An 18,310-nucleotide genomic window follows, 5' to 3' on the forward strand; every position below is an offset into this window, starting at 1 on the left:
CATCGTATGATGAGAAATAAAAGCCTGTTCAAGAGTGCTCTTGGATTCTTTTTAATATATTTTATAACTCCTACTAGTAGGTATTTTTCAACATGAAAACTGTATAAAAATATTCTACCATTCTTATAAGTTATAGTCATTATTTGAAAACATTTTCAACATAAGAAATATACAGGCATGCTTTTTCATATCATATACTGGATCTGAGCTTTACGTATAAAATCCTCCTTTTCAAGGGAAGAGACGTCCTTATAGATAAATATTTCTTGTGGCTTAGAATGTAAGGGCGTATTGTTGATACGAGAAATCAACAACGTGATTTCTCTTTCCTATATGAAATAGTCTGCTTCCTATATGTTCTACAAAACTATATGTTTCATTTTAACTGCAATCACCTAGCTCTTATGGGCTCATGATTATAGAGACTAGGGGAGAATATTTCCAAAGAGGAGAGAAATGTAATTCTCATGACTAAGTTGAGAGCATCAGCTCTGAGCTATTCCTGGAGGTAAGTTGCATGCCAGCATTTCTGTTAAAAGAAAAAAAAAGGAAGCTGAAAATGGTATGGAGGAGCTTTTTATATATAATGAGCAGAACCAGAACTGGCAGACAGAGGATGTAAAACATTTCACACTGCAGAGTCTCATAGCACAAGGAAAGCAGAGTCCATTCAACAGACATAATTCAATCTCTTTGTTTAGGCAAAATGATTTTGATCCTGCTATTTTGGGGACTTTTTAATCCCTTATCCAGAAAACCAGTTGTTGGCTAAAAATCTTTGGCGAAAATGAAAAAGGATTTAGGTGGCAAGTAATTTAACAGCGATACCTTCTTTGCAAATTCAATTCTGAGATGAGGTGGAAAATTCAGGCATTTGCTGATATGGATCTCTAATTACACAGCTTTGAATTGTAAAAGGAAGAGAAATGGAGAGTAAAAGCTATCAGCATCTACACTTTAGTCAAAGTTGTCATCCAAGCAGCTCCTGTATTAAGGAGTCTGCCATTTGGAGAAGGCACCAAAGTTGGGGCACTAAAAATTGAGTAATAAAGGGCAAAGAGGTCTTTTCTAAACTTTATATTTTTGGAATCTATATTTCAGATCTACAATTAGAAATGGTAAATTTATAGCCAAATTTAAGATTACCATTGGATCTTCCTAAGTATAAGAAAACTCTACTCACAACCCCCCCAATCCCAATGAACTCAAATTTGGACTTAAAACTGTATGACCTTATTTCTTAATTCTTTGTCCCTTTATAGTTTCAGATGACATCAGTGAGCTTGAGCTAGCTGATTCATACTGCCGTTCTGGTTCTTTCTATACTTCCCCAAAGGGGAAAAATCTAAACACAAGTAAAAGGCATACTGGAAGATTAGTTTTCCTGCAAGAGTTTATAATAAATGAAACTGACACAAGTGTTAAAAATTGTCCATGACTCTAAACTGTAAAAAAATTTCAGAATCCCTATGAAAAATGAACCCTAATCTCTCAAAAAGTATCTTGTAGTTACTTTTTCTTAGTTTATGAGTCCTTTCTCTCTTTCTTACTTGGCACAGATTTCTAGGGTGAGGAGAAGAAACAGAATCCAGAGCTGGACATTGCTAAGGGGAAGATATTATCTAGAGAAAAATAGAGTTGATCAACAGCAATGCTTGACAGGACAAGGATCTCTTGATCAAAATAGCCATACACAAGGAAGGAGTCACTAAAATGGTCAGGGAAAAAGTACTTAATTCCTGTTCAAAACAAATTATCCACAAAAAGATAACAATGGAGTTGTAATTTAAATTAAAAAATAGAACTGTACTTTAAAATAATATCTTGATTAAAGTTTAATTTAAAAAATTAGTCTAATGAAATAATCCCAAATCTAAATCTATTAACAAATAATCACAACAGATTCTGAGGAACTTGTAGCAAAGCTGTCCCATATTTTATTGCTTTATACTCTATTCATAACTCTGGGGTACCCCATTCTATGTTCACTGTTGCTTCTTTAACTCATTTCTTCCTGATCAAACTTAGTAGTCAACTTTTTTATATCCAATTTTGATTGGCTTGCTATCCATCATACTGAACTCCAAGTATCTGGATTTGCAGTTTCTTAGAATTAAGTGCCTCCAAGGACCAATGTTTTCTGAATTCAAGATGTTCATTTAGAATTTTTATTGAGGGACAATCTCAGGCATAGAAACCCTTCAGGGTGTTATGGGCATGGGTCAGTACAGCTGTTTGTTCTCAAGCATCAAACAAGCTTCAAAAATAAGTTTTGGTCATTATCTCAATAAAGAACTGCTTTCATTTCACAGGTAAAATGCGGTGTCTTAGTGAAGAGCAGTTTGAAGCTGTCAGAAATGGGCACTCTGTAATGACCTATATGGGAAAAGAATCTAAAAAAGAGTGGATATATGTATATGTATAACTGATTCACTTTGTTGTATAGCAGAAACTAACACATTGTAAATCAACTATACTCCTATAAAAAATTTTTAACAAAGAAATACTATAGGCCAGCCAAACATGAAGTCTGACTCAGAAGGCCCCTGAAATTTACCCTTAAATTTTTTTCAAAAGATATCAAATATGAAAACTGTGGTTTTGTTTTTGTAAATAGAGTTCTCCAATCAAACTATACAATTTTATTTTATTTCTGATTTGCCATTCTGAGAAAAAAAATCATATACCAACCTTCACTGTGTTCTTTTTTTAACGTAATTGTTTAAAAGGGAAATGTGGAGGAGGAAAATGAAATTGGAAGCCAATGTTCAAACCCAACAGCAGAAGCATTATCTTAGTAGAGGCCCTTAACATGAGTGGTAGGATTTGGACTTTTCAGGACCCTTGACTTTTTTAAATTAAAAACTAATTTAATTACTTTTTAAGCCCCTATTCCTCTTCACTAGAATTTAATTTTTTATATTTAAAGGACCATCTTTTGGTTTAATGCTTCATTAAATTACCTTGACAATTCACATTCTTTCTCTTTTTTTTTAATTTGAACAGACATATTTACAAAAGAAATTGAACATATAGTTTTCTTTTTTTTTTTAAATTGGAGTATAGTTGCTATTCATAGTTACAGTCAGACTCTTTCTTTACTGATCATTTTAAGACTTTTGTCTATCATCATCCCGCAAGTAAATTATAGCCTCTAGACTGCATTTTAATCGATGAATCATGGCATTTGAAAATGTGTTACATTTGCCATAAATTTGTAAATAAATGAATCAGATTCTCAAGCAACCTTCAACATTCCATACATGATATTGTAAAACTACGAAGATATTTGACAGCTGTTCAGTGAGTCTCTGATGCGAATGCAACCCAGTGGCAACAATGACAAATGATATCTTGAATGACTGCTTTTTATTTTGTATTATTTCTCCAAATATGTCTGGACCTAGTCTATTCTGAAACTTAATAGAAAAGTTAAAGAAGAGACAAACACCCCACTTGAGAAGTTGGTCTATGGAAAAATCTAGATTTACATGATTAAGGAAATATATAATTATAGAACTGTGAGGAGACATTTACATTATCTAGTTCAGATATTTATCAAGTTTTCAAATAACTTTTAATATTTTTTTCTAAAAAAATCTACTTTTATACTTATTTTTTAATTATTTAGACTTACAGAAAAATTGCATGAAGAGGGCAAAGAATTCCCAGATTCCCTAAATGCTAAAATTTTACTGCATTAGCTTTACCCTCTCCTTTGTGCATGCATTTATTGATACATCTGTGTGTAAACATACATATATGATTCTTTACTAAAACTTTTGAGAATGGCATGATGCCCCTTTATCTCTACATACTTCAGTGTGAAATGTAAATATTTTAAGCTCAGGTTGAGCCCAGAGTTGCAGAAACCCTTGTTTAGGCTACTAATTCAGTTCATTGACTTTGTTTACTGCCTCAAGGAATTACAATGTACAATCTAAGCAATATTCTTTAAATATTTATTCAACGATTTTCAAAGAGAAGCTAAATGCTGCCTGCATAAAAGTGAAAAATCAAACAATGGTGGTAGAGTCAGCCAGACTAAACAAAACAGAAGCTCTAGATAAAAGAGACAAAGCAAGACTGCACTGGGGCAGTAGAGCTGGTCCATGTGACCTCATCTCACCTTGGGCATTAGCTCCAGACACATTTTAAAAATCCAAGAGTCCCAGAGAAAACTTTTGAGTCTCAGTCAAATGAGAGTTCCACTGAACATTCCCAAGCTTCTAGAAGCCAATAAATTAGAAAGGACACTTTATTGGGAAGCATGACACAGAAGGATGGTAGAGAAAAGAGTCTGCCACCAGAGAAACTAGGTGGCTCTATATCCACGAAAGTCATATGTAAGAAACCAAAACCTAGAAAAATGATCAATAAAACTGAGAAGGGGATTTTGATAAATAATTTAAGGGCTGAACTTAAAGTGTGTGGCCAAATAATACAGTAGTAATTTGGAGGTAGGTGTTAGACCTAGTCCATAATATTTATCAATGTCTTAGATCCTGAAACTATTAAAGAGAAACATTTTATAAGTTTATTTTGATTGAAAATTGAGTCCAAATTCTATCTTATAAGTTGTAGGTAAAATGTTACATAATAAAAATTAAGATCATTGACTTTGTTTACTGCCTCAAGGAATTATAATGTATATCTAAGCATTAAATAAGTGGATTGAGACTTCCAATAATTCATAATAGAAATAAAAGCTCACAACGTAATTATTAATTTAAAATATGCTTCAAACTGTACATATTGTATATTAAAGAGGACATGTTCTTAGAGGAAAACATAGGCAGAACACTCTATGACATCAATCACAGCAAGATCCTTTTTGACCCACCTCCTAGAGAAATGGAAATAAAAACAAAAATAAACAAATGGGACCTAATGAAATTTAAAAGCTTTTGCACAGCAAAAGAAACCATAAACAAGGTGAAGACAACCCTCAGAATGGGAGAAAGTATTTGCAAATGAAGCAACTGACAAAGGATTAATCTCCAAAATTTACAAGCAGCTCATGAAGCTCAATATCAAAAAAACAAAAACCCGGGGGCCTCCCTGGTGGCGCAGTGGTTGAGAGTCCGCCTGCCGATGCAGGGGATACGGGTTCGTGCCCCGGTCTGGGAGGATCCCATATGCCGCGGAGCGGCTGGGCCCGTGAGCCATGGCCGCTGAGCCTGTGCGTCCGGAGCCTGTGCTCCGCAACGGGAGAGGCCACAACAGTGAGAGGCCCGCGTACAGAAAAAAAAAAAAAAAAAAAACCCAATCCAAAAATGGGCAGAAGACATAAATAGAGATATACAGAGGAGATATACAGATTGCCAAGAGGCACATGAAAGGATGCTTAACATCACCAATCATTAGAGAAATGCAAATCAAAACTACAGTGAGGTATCATCTCACACCAGTCAGAATGGCCATCATCAAAAAATCTAGAAACAATAAATGCTGGAGAGGGTGTGGAGAAAAGGGAACCCTCTTGCACTGGTGGTGGGAATGTAAATTGATACAGCCACTATGGAGAACAGTATGGAGGTTCCTTAAAAAACTAAAAATAGAGCTACCATATGACCCAGCAATCCCACTACTTGGTATATAACCAGAGAAAACCATAATTCAAAAAGAGTCATGTACCGCAATGTTCATTGCAGCACTATTTACAATAGACAGGACATGGAAGCAAGCAACCTAAGTGTCCGTCGACAGATGGATGGATAAAGAAGATGTGACACATTTATACAATGTTACTCAGCCATAAAAAGAAACAAAATTGAGTTATTTGTAGTGAGGTGGATGGACCTAGAGTCTGTCATACAGAGTGAAGTAAGTCAGAAAGAGAAAAACAAATACCGTATGCTAACACATATATATGGAATCTAAACAAACAAACAAACAAAAAAAGTGGTTCTAATGAACCTAGGGGCAGGACAGGAATAAAGACACAGACGTAGAGAATGAACTTGAGGACATGGGGAGGGGGAAGGGTAAGCTGTGACAAAGCGAGAGAGTGGCATGGACATATATACACCACTAAATGTAAAATAGATAGCTAGTGGGAAGCAGCCGCATAGCACAGGGAGATCAGCTCAGTGCTTTGTGACCACCTAGAGGGTGGGATAGGGAGGGTGGGAGGGAGATGCAAGAGGGAGGGGATATGGGGATATATGTATATGTATAGCTGATTCACTTTGTTGTACAGCAGAAACTAACACAACATTAGAAAGCAATTATACTCCAATAAAGATGTTTAAAAAAAAAAGGACAGGTTAATGAATTGAATGAAGGAAAGATAAGTCAAGGATAACTTCTACGATTTTGGTGTAAGCTCCTAGGTGGATGGAAGTTTCATTTACTGTGATGGGGAAGACTGAGGGGGGGGGGAATCGGTTGGAGGTAGGAGGAGGGGGTGATGCTGGGTGTCTCTTACTCATCCAAGTGGAAATCCAGCCTGGTAGTTGTATTACAAATGGGAGTTTTTGGCAAGATCAGGGAGAGAGAGATAAGAGATTTGAGGGTCTTCAGAGTGACCCTCAGAAAGTAGAGAAGATCAGTCACACCAGGAAGAATGTGTGGATGAAGAAAGGAGCTTATAACTGAGAGCTGGGGTGTTCTGATAAGTGCATATACAGGGATCTCTATCTTCAGGGTTCCCTCAAAAGCAAGAGATTATTTGTTAAGCAGGTAAGCCGAGTTTCAAGTACATAATAGTGGTATTTTTGCCACTAAATATACAGACAGATGAATAGACCTGAGTGTAATTTTAAACCTGGGTGTTCAAACCATTTCTCAAATTTTTTAAAATTCCTTTTGACACAAGAATGCATCATTATAATAGCTCAGATTTGGTTTGGGTTTCAATTTTCATACAATTTCTGCAATTACAGTAAATTTCCTTTGAGTTGAAAGCCAATCAGTCAAGAAAAACCAACAGCAATAAACAGTGTTCCTCATTAAAATACCTTTAAGCTTCAAGGATATTGACTACATAATTTCAATATCTTTTTAGCAGAATTATGTGTTTGGTTTAACTTGTCTTTCTTAATCAATTTTTCCAAAGTACCAGGAAAACTAGTTAGAAGTAATAGCGTTAATTTTTTTTCACAACTTAGAGACTGAAGTTTAAAAACAAACAAATAAATAAATAAGAGGAAGAAATACAAAAGTGGGCCTGGCTAATGCCCACCATAGGATGTCTGTTTTCAGTTCCAAGCCTCTGGAGAACAATTTCTCTCTTTTATAACAATGAGACAAGCTCACCCTAGGCCTTTATTAGGAAATGAGAAAGTGCTACAAGCAGAATTCCTGCCCTTCCATCCTTGGATATTACACTCTTTTTAAGGCCAGAGACAGCCCTCACTGTATATCCCAGACAGTACCTGGCATGTCAGCTGGTCCATAGCATCTGTGATGTTGGTGGAATTTAATTGGATTATCTGGAGTCATTCAATGTACTTTCCAGAAGCATCTGAATTGACTGAAAGGAGTGAAGGAAACTTTGCCCATTGCTAAGTTATGTCTCAGGCTTGATTTAATAGTATACAATCAGTTAAGCAGACAGTCTGTCAGCAGTGAGTAGGGTAGTTTTGCTAAGTACCCAGGAATGAATTCTTCTAGGGAGGGTCTCTCAACCTTCAGCACCATTGCCATATTAAGCTGGATAATTCTTTGTCACAGGGGCTTTCCTGTTCATCGTAGGCTATTTAGCAACATCCCTGGCCTCTACCCACTAGATGCCAGTAGCACCTACTCTCCAGTTGTAACAACCAAAAATGTCTCCAGGTATCACCAACTTCCCCTGGCTGGGGAAGGTGGGCAAGGAGCAGCATCACAGCCAGTTGCAACTGCTGCTCTCAAGTTTCTGAAATTTTAAGCTCTAGTCTCCCCTAAGGTACCTCCTATTCATGTGTTTCAAACTGAGCTGCCACCTCACTCTTGCACAGACATGGAAAGGAAACAGCCTCTGCTTCCCCCAAAAGATCTCAGTCCTCTTGTTGCTCTCATCAAAGGCCATGTGCACCAGGAGGAAGGACTGAAAGTGAAAGGTTCATGAGACAGTCAAAGCTGGCTCAGGACACCTGCCTGTAGGTCAAGATCAATTAATTTATGGCCCTTGCTTCTACCACCAAACAGAATTCAGTACCACTTGGACATCCCAGGCAACCAATTTTTAGACTGAGATGTATTATTTTTACTTATAACTTATTTTCTTTCTTTTATCAAATATAATGCAATTTCATAACAGAACAGTTGAAAGCAATAAGAAAGAAAAGCTCCCTAACTCTACTAGTTAATGGATCTACTCTTGACACTGGCTATTTCCTTCCACACTTTTCCCCACAAGCTAAAAAGAGCAGGCATGTCAATTCACCTTGATTCCAAATGCTAATACAGGTCTTGGGTTGAAGATCTTCTAATATTTCAAAATAAGTCAGAAATCTAGTTTTCTACATGAAATCTGATTTCTAAATGTTGGCCAGCACTAAAATTTTCTTTCAAAACAGACCACCCGTATCAGATGGAATCAGCTGGTGGGACTCGTTTCTGACATCTGTCATTTCATCTTGTGTCCACCTGGCCTCATTCTTGTTACCTGCTAACTTCTATGTGCATTTGAATTTAGGATCCCTGTCACTAAACAATCTCTCAAGTGCTTTCCAGCTCAAAAACTGTATGAGTCCAGGGCCAAGTACATTACTAGAACTTCCTTTCTCACTACCTGAATTAGCTTGTCCAAAATGTTACCACTCTCCACAAGCAGACATTACCACCCTCTGTGGCCTTATTCTCAGAGGATGATTTAGAAAATACAGTCTTACCTAACCTGGAATATAAAGGACAGTGGACATGAATTATACCAATTTATTTATATGTGTATATAAATATATAATGTGTATTCTATTGAAATATATTATATATATAAATACACATTACATATATACACTATATACACATTATATATATATATATATATATATATATATATATATATATATATATATATATTTCTGTTGAAATGTTGTTCTGGTAAGTAAGCAATTGACTTCATGAAGACCTAACAAAGAAAGAATGGTCCAAAAGATAAAAATCAATCCTGTAAGTACATTTGCACCCAAACATCCAGTTCAAGATCCTCCACTATCTGCCCTTTCCAAATTTACCTCTCAGTCAGCCCTCAATTTCTCTCACCACCCTTTCCCTGGGTTCATTAGAATACTTGCCCTTCTTCAAACACCTATGTCCCTTTGCCCATTCTGTTTCTGTACCCCAGGTTGCCCTGGAACCAGCCTGCTGCCTCAAAAATTCTTACAGACTTGTCAGTCAATCTGTGTTTATACAAAACAGTCATTTCAACTTTTCTGTCAACTTTTAATCATTACTTATTTAGGACAATTTGGGGAACAATATTGCATTATTTCTTTCAGATTAATTCCTGGGGGACTTACTGTAATTTCCTGCATTACTGACTTCACTGGGAACTGACAACTAGTTTGTCAATTACTTCAATATTGTATTCTTTCAAAATTGCTTTGTCTTAAAAGAGAACAAATGTCATCATTCTTAATGAAAGTACTCTTCATCACAGCATTCTTACATGTACACATATATTTACATATATACTTCTCCCCTTCCTTATAAATACTTATGTTACTCCTAATCCTCTTTAAAAAGAAAATATTAAAACAAACAAAACACTTCCTTTGACCCTATCTCCCTGTGAAACCACTCACCCTATGTTCCTTCTTCTCTTGACCACCAGACTTAAAAACTAACGAAAAATGTATTGTCTCTACTATCTGGCTACTATCTGGCTATCTTATATTTCTGCTAAAATTGCTCTTATTTGTGACAGCAAATCCACTAACATGTTGTCACTACTTATGTTCCTTAGCTTTGAGCAGAACTAACTAAATATATACCCCACCCAGCTTCTGAAGACTGGATATTTTTTCCATAGCTTCAGGAACATCATACTCTCTTTTAATTATTTCCTTACCTTTAGGATCATTTCTTCTTTGTCTTATTCCTGGACTTCTGCTCCCCACAACCTTGCACTTAAATGTGGCTTTTCCCAAAGGTCTTTGCAAAAGCCTGTCCTTTCTTGCTCACAGCTCTCACTGGATCATTCATCCTTACCTCATGGCTTCAGCCACATCTGTATACCAATGACCACCATCTCAGGACTACAGACTTATTTCTAAGTGCCTGTTAGATACACCCACCTGAAAATCTCAAAAATAACCAGTCAACATAACTTGGGTATATATCCAAAAATATGTTCCTCCTCCCAAAATTTCTACTGATAGTTTTGTAATCTACACATTTTCCCAAGCTATAGTCCTCTGAATCACATTCATCTTATTTTTCTCCCTCACGCTTCATCTCCAATTGGTTATCAAAAGTTGCTTTTATTTTTCAGTTCTGGCTGTGCCTTTTCAGCCCCACTGTCACTATTTTATTGTTTAATGCCCCACATATTTCTTCTAAAAATTAATGTGCAAAAATCTAAAGCAAACACAGAAAGCAAAAATCAAAAAAACAAAGAAGTCCTTAGCAACCTTAAAAGGCCACTGATATCTTGGTATCTTTTTCTCCTGAATTCCTCTGTAGCATCAAATTCCTAGACTTACTTTAAGATTCCAGTGGTACAAACAATTACATTACCAGTCCCCTACTACCACCCTCAGCGTCATATAATTCCTCCAGGGACTGCTGAGTCAATTCAGTATCTAATTCAAGACCATGACTCTAATTTTTAATTGAATGAAGATGAATTCCAAGGGAATATGAATATGATTCACCACTGTTATCCTAGTTTTTAAAGTACTATGCTAATGACAGGCCAATGATGAAGCACTTTGACATTGGTACTATTTGACACTGGGAACACAATCACAGTATGGATTTGACAGAGCCTAGTGGTAGCACCAAAATAAAATAGTTCTTGGTGAGTGTATTTACATCACATGTTAAACAAACAGAATGTACTAGAGTTCTCCTATTCTGCCAAACTAAGTGACTAAAGTTCCATTGGTGAAATTGCAGAACCCAAGAGCTGGAATAAACCTGGGAAGATATATTGCTCACTCTATTCACTTTTCAGGTGAGAAAACAAAATAACAATGAGGAGGAAGATTGCTTAAAGTCACAAATTAAATTAATAGCAAGGCCAGGTCTAAAGCCCAAATCCACCAGCTTCTAGCACAGTGAGTACAGCACTTTTTCAATATTCTGATAGATACCACCATAGAAAATATAATAATTTTATTAAAAAGGAATAAAATGTACTATTTCTTTATTGTAGGATTATTTTATTTGAGGCATAAAAGATTTTTATTACTAAGCTATGCTGAAGACACTAAGTTATTGAAAAGTTCCAAGATCCTTAGCTTTGTCACATTTTGTATATAAGATATTGTCAGATTATATCTAAGATATAGCTAGTTATATCATTCATAGGTATAAATGTCATTAAAGTTTGGTATGTCTGTACCATCAACTAAAGCAACATAGCCTCTGGTCACCTCAAGTGACAGTGCCTACACTTACTGCTCGAGCTGGCATTCATTGGGTCTTATGATGTGCAAACTACTCTACCAGAATCTCTGAGGTATATAAAAATATGTGCAAAAATTCTCTGCATCTTAAAAAGCACAGAAAACTGGACATTTTAAACAATATGTCATAGAAACTCTGGATACTGCCCCACTCTCCTAGGCTTATTTTCTTGTTGTTTTTCTTTTTTTATTTTACTGGATTTACCTAGTGAAGTTTATTTTCTTCTCATAGTGTGAAGTCTTTGGTGTCACTCCTCAGAGATTCACAGCCTTGGGCCTCTGCACAGTCACCTAGGATGACACTCGTCCTAGCAGGTCTCTCTTTGACTGTGTCTTTCTCTGATCTTTCTTTTAAGCTGCCTGCCTGTTTAATTTGGTATTACTTTCTTACCTGTCAGACTCCACTATTTGCCAGTTGATTACTCTATTGCTTCTAAAAATGCCCTGGAGTATAAATTGCTCAGCAGTCTGATGCAATTAAATTTGAGCAGGTATACTTTCTGAAATCAGTTCTGAATTTTGTTCTGACCCTATGAGTGTTCTTCTTAGATATCTCTCTTTCTAGTTCTCTCTAGTAAACTAGCTGACTTAAGGTTTAACTTGTTGCTCTTAATTAATAGAAGCTATTTTTTTGAGGATGCCCTTAGGCTTGAACTTCCCCAGACACTGTCTTAAATAATCTCAGTTCTTTGGGGGAAAGCTTCTGAGCTCTCTTTTCTTATAGACTACCTCTCCTTCTGGGCAGACTCTCTAAGTGGCCACTCAGGGACTGGTTGGGGCAGTAGCCTCTGATATTCTTGGTTTTCCTCTCCCAGTTAGAACCTCTACTCTACAAGAAGCTAGAGTGAGGATGTTCATGGACCTAGTATTCTCAGCCTTCTACATGTGAGTAGCGCCTGGGCAGGGCCCAGGTAGAGGAAATAAGCCCCCCAACTTCTTGGTTTCACTCACCGGGAATTTAACCTCTTCTATTTGGAGTTGGAGGGGATGAGAAATGCCGGCAGTTTCTGACTCTCAGTGAGATACAGTAACCCTTGTTTGGGAGCTGAGGGGAGAGGAGACCCAAACGGAGCCTCTATCAAGTTGAACTGGGGAAGGAGAGGCAGGGGAAAGGAGAAAGTGGGGTGTGGTATAAATGCCACAGACTCTCTCTCTCTGTTCTGAGTTTTAGTAGATTTTCTTAAAAATATTTCATTTTCTGTATGTTCTTAGGACAATTTCTAGAGAATTAAAACATTTGTTTTTATAGGTTTTTTTTCCAGCTTTGCTTCCTTCACTGGGGAGTTGGTCCACAGAGCTCTTCACGCTGTCATCCCAGACCTGGAACTCACTACCATTTCTATGTTACCTGCCTGGCCCTTGGAGGTGTTTGAATTTGTGACCCAGGCAGGTGTTTCATGTCACCAATTAAGGGTTGTTTTATATCCTTTAACATTCAGCCTTGTTGAGGGTAGAGCTGACATTCTTTACGAAAGTTAAGGCATCTAATGTCCCTAAGGAAGAGCATCTCATTTTTGTGTAAAGTTGGCAAATGAATGTTTGGGGAGAGAGCCAAGATTTTCCTCAGGGAAAAATCGGAGTTTCTTATAATCTATGGAGTCCAACTTCAGGAGATGCTTTTGTTGATTTTATTCTGAAAACATTTAAAAGGTGTCACTCAATGTCAAGCTAGCCATTAAAAACTTGTTAAATAGCATTGATTTTTCAACTTTAAGGAATATAATTTCATCATCAGCCCACAAAATAGACTGTAAAATGTTCCACTTAATACTGCATGAATTGATTCACAATATAGTTGTTGACTGGAAGCTACTTAGACATTAAATGAGGTCTGGCAAAGGATGATAAATGTCAAATAGCTAAAACTGAGTCATTCTCTCTAGTACTAACTGCATAGCAAACCCAGTTGTCTATTTATGTCACTTATTTGTTCCAATAAATTATATTATCAACCTACAAGATAATTTAGTCATGTATCCTTGAAATCACCAGAATTTTGTATATTTACAACCAGAAATTCATGGATAGATATATCTGTATCAAAGAAAATTCTCTGGTCACTGCAATTTTCATCTAATAACATTAATAATATGAGGCTGGTGCAGGCTAAAAAAACTGATATTAAAATTAAGGGCCATACTTTACTTATCACAACAAATTCTCAAGTGACTTGGCCTATGTGACCTCAAAGGTTCCTTCCAATTTTGAAGCCTCTTTTCAAATGTTTATTCATTGTTCTTGACAGTCCAGTATTGGAAGAAAGTGATATTTTGCTTGATTAGTGAAAGCAGCATAATTTTCCTACCTTTATTTTTTTACACTGACCTTCAGTGTGGTGTTCTGTTAACTCAGCAAAGTGTTGTTGTTCTAATGTTTTAGTCTGTGAAAGCACATTCTGTCTGAATTTCTTAAGAGGCAAAGAACTAGGGGCGTATATTTGGTTTACGTAACTACAAAGGGAATTCATCAATCAGTGTCACAGGCTTTGAGCTATTCCTATGACAACTCAATTTTACTATTTTTTTCCTTCAGTAAGTTTGTCTTAAAGATGCCCTCTTTCCTCTATCCATCACAACCCTTTCTCACTCTTCATATGGACAGAGATCTCTTTGATCTAAAGAGAAGTTATTCGAAAGTGGGAAAGCAAAGAATTGGATTGTTCATGTGCCTGGAAACTGAAGGGAGAATTGATTTGCTTAGGCAAAGTCCACTTGGGTTTTTAGTTTATGAAAGCACTTTTCACAACTAATCAATGGTGAACATTTTAGAAACTGCCTAAAATGAAGCCCCACAAGACATTTCAGATGACACAAAAATATGAATTCCTATGGTGCATGAAAATTTACATCACATCATTTGTGTGAAAACAAAACCAAAAATATGAGTAGCTTATAATTAATAATATTTATGTATGAATATTTTTAAAATGTCATACTAACAGACTGATGTTTTCTTTTTTATTTTATTTTATTTATTTTTTAATTTTTTAATAGATCTTTATTGGAGTATAATTTCTTCACTATACTGTGTTAGTTTCTGTTGTACAACAAAGCGAATCAGCCATATGCATACACATGTCCCCATATCCCCTCCCTCTTGAGCCTCCCTCCCATCCTCCCTATCCCACCCCCATAGGTCAAAGACTGACATTTTCTTAGTGTGTTGATGGTTATGGGAAAAATTCATACAGGCTTTAAACCCCTTTCAAATCAGCTGTGCAGACATTTACTTGCCTTTTTATTTGTAGTCCTACCATTATAAACGTCATCTCTTCTTTAATTTTTTTTATTTTTAATACTAATTATCAATGCCAGGAAGCCATTAATAATACACGCTGCCCATGCAAGATGAAATGGGCAAATAATAATATTTCACTGAGTTTTTACAGATATCCTATGAAATAGCCAGAGTAGGTATTATAACTAAAGAGAGGTGCGTGAGTGTTGAAAGGTTAAGTGTTTGTCCAGGAACATAAAGTGACGGAGTTATTGCCTGAAATCAGGTCTTCCAATTACATTTGCCAAGCAACAATTAACTGGGAAAGTAAAGTCTTATGATTTCATATCCTTAATTTTCTAGAGAAGCAATTGACAAAATACAGTCCTCAAGCCAAATCTGGCCCACTGTCTGTTTTTGTAAATAATTTTATTGGGACACAGTCGCATCCATTCTTTTATGTATTGTCTACGGCTGCTTCCCCACCACCACAGAAGAGGTGAGTAAATGCAGCAAAGACTTTTGCAAGATAAATACTGCGTCTTTGCATTATTGGTTTAGTATGGATAAAAACAAGACTATTTCTGTTCTATCTGAGGAGTCTCTCAGGTCTGTTATATATCAAGTATTTGAAGGATATTACTTTTCACCATCAAGACTTTAATTCATTGATCTCTGCTTCCCATTACTTAAAACCATGAAATGTTTTGAAATTTTTATCAAAATGACATTTCTATGACTGTTTCCCGCAAACTCGCTTATTCTTGTTTCACTTTAGTGTAGCCTTTTCGTGCCTTACTTCTTAGTGGTTTCCAATTTAACTACTCAAAGTGTCCTAAGAAATTACGTTTCATAGCATTTTCTCCTGACTTACATCTGAGAATCAGACAGAAATATTGCCTTTTCTTTTCCCTCTGAAGAGTAATCTGGCATCTTTTAGGAGAACAATATTGCTTCCTGCATAAATCTAGCTTTTGTTTTTCTCAAAGCTGTAATTACTAATCGTATTTTTAGTTCTGTAAACATTAATTTGCCATCCCATTTTACTGTAGCCTGTTAATCACAACGTACCAGCAGTCACAAAAGCCATGGTCATGGTCATGGTTATATAAATATCATGGTCATGATATATATATATATATATATATATATATATATATATATATATATATATATCCAAAGGAAGTGAAGTTAGTATCTTGAAGAATATGTGACCCCCAGGTCCACTGCAGCACTATTTACAACAACCAGGACATGGAAACAACTTATGTGTCCATCAATATGTAAATCGATAAAGAAAATGTATGTTGTGTGTTTGTGTATGTGTGTGTATATAAAATAGAACATTATTAAGCCATAATAAAACAAGGAAATCCTTCCATCTGCAACAACATAAATAAAACTTGAGGGAATTATGCTCAGTGAAATAAGACAGACAGAAAAGGTAAATACTGTGTGATCTCACTTATTTGTAGAATCTAAAAAAAAAACACACACACACAAAAAAATAGAAACAGAGAATAAACTTGTAGTTCCTAGAGGTGGGGAGATGGGTGAAGATGGTCAAAGGGTACCAATTTCCAGATATAAGATGAATAAATTCTGGAGATCTAATATACATCATGGTGAATATAGTTAACAGTACTGTATCATATACTTGAAAGTTGCTAATCCCTTCCAGAAACACCCTCACAGACACATCCAGAAATAAAATTTAACTAGCTCTCATGGTTCAGTCAAGTTGACACATAAAATTAACTATCACACTGCTATTGGAGATTCTTTGGCAGCTTAACATATGAAATTTCTTCCTATATTTAGGGAATCTATTGTGTTCAATTCCTTTAGAAGGTGAAAAGGACAGAGAGGTACTCACTCTCCAGCAAATGCACAAGCATCTGACTGAAGCTTAGGCAATCACACATTTCTGGTCACAACTGGGACACAAGGTGGTGGCAGTTCAGAACTCATTCTGTGCTTGTGACACTCAGTATTGAGTGGCAATAGTGCAAGTCACAACTACCAATGTGACAGTGGCAATAGCACCTAATCAGTCATCCCATGGAGTGGATCCAGCCATTTAGCTTCCTGTGGCTCCTGTCTATTTTCCGGGCTTGATTCATCAGAACTTCTTCCTTCTGGTTCTATGAGTTACTAGTATCCATGCAATAAATATTTTTCTGTTCATGTTAGCCAAAATCCATTTCAGTTGTTTATAAACAAGAACTCTGATGGTTATGGTAATTAAACTTAGGAAATTGTTTTAAATAAATTTAATACATGTCAATAAGGTACTTTCTATATACTAGGTATAATGCAAGGGGCTGACAATCTAACGATGAATAAAAATCAGAATATTCCTGGAAGAGGTAGTTTAAGGAGTACCATGTAACTTTCTCACCCAACTCTCACTCCAACAGAGCTGTCTCTGTTGATGGGGGCAGATGCTGGGGTTTCTAGACTGGCTTGGGCTTCAAGTACAGAGCACTTAAAGAAACCTACTAACAACACAAAAATGAATTCTTAAAACTGAAAACCATCATTTATAGCTAAACATTCAAGAGTTAGGTTGAATGGAAGACAGTCACTATAGAGATTCAAATTTGTAGTCTAGGAGATAAAGCAAAAGAAATGTCTCAAATCACTAATTTTAGAATATAAAAGCATACAAGAGACCTAGGAAATCTAACATGAGAATGACAGAAGCTTCTGAAGGAGAAAAAAGAACATGAAAGGAAAACAATAATTAAATAATTAAATAAGAAATCTTTACCTGAATTTTAGAAAGACCTGAATCTACAGATTGAAATGATTCACCAAGCTACTGGAAAGATTAATAAAAGATGAAATGGCAAACTAAGTGTATGTGAACTGAATTCTTCCATTAAAAAGCAGACTGTAAAGGAAAAAAAAAAAAAAAGAACAAGGGAGACCATGCACTTCACCAAGGAAGCATGCTCCAATTTATGATACTTAATGATAAAAGCAAAAGTTTAAAAGAGCAATATACATATATTACTGAGATGGATGCAAGGAAAGGGATGCTCTCACATATTGCTGATGGATATTTAAATTGTTCTAACCCATTTAAATAGTAAACCAAAACATTTGTTAAAATTTATATTACATATGTGCTGTTCAACCCCAAAATCCCATTTTTTGTATTGAACCCATAAAAGTAACTGAAAATGAGAATCTTTAATATGGCATTTCTTCATAGTGGCAACAAGAGAAAGAAACAAACCAACAAACCTGGAAGAAAATTCCCATTAATGAGAGAATGGTTGGGTAAATTATGCTACCCAGGCTCACAGGCTAGAATGCAGTCATTTTGAAGAACGAGCTGGGGCTTTATCACTATGCTGGGAGTGATTACCAAAATGTATTGTTGAATGAGAAAAGACAAATGCAAAGAAAGGTTTATAATATGATCTCATTTTTATAAAGCAATGTCCAAATCCCCCTTATATAAATACACACACACACACACACACGAATATATGTTATATGCCAAGTTCTCATCCTAAGATCAAAGA

At 35.9% G+C, this 18,310-nt stretch overlaps 1 protein-coding gene across 3 annotated transcripts in view; it reads left to right on the top strand.

The window, feature by feature from the left end:
- Positions 1–18,310, top strand: part of SPHKAP (SPHK1 interactor, AKAP domain containing) — a gene marked incomplete at both ends in the record, with an annotated part of 138,756 nt that overhangs the window by 56,399 nt on the left and 64,047 nt on the right. The window lies entirely within an intron of this gene.

This window comes from Mesoplodon mirus (genome assembly GCF_964341445.2).
Source record: "Mesoplodon mirus genome assembly, chromosome: 8".
NCBI classification, from domain to species: Eukaryota; Metazoa; Chordata; class Mammalia; order Artiodactyla; family Ziphiidae; genus Mesoplodon; species Mesoplodon mirus.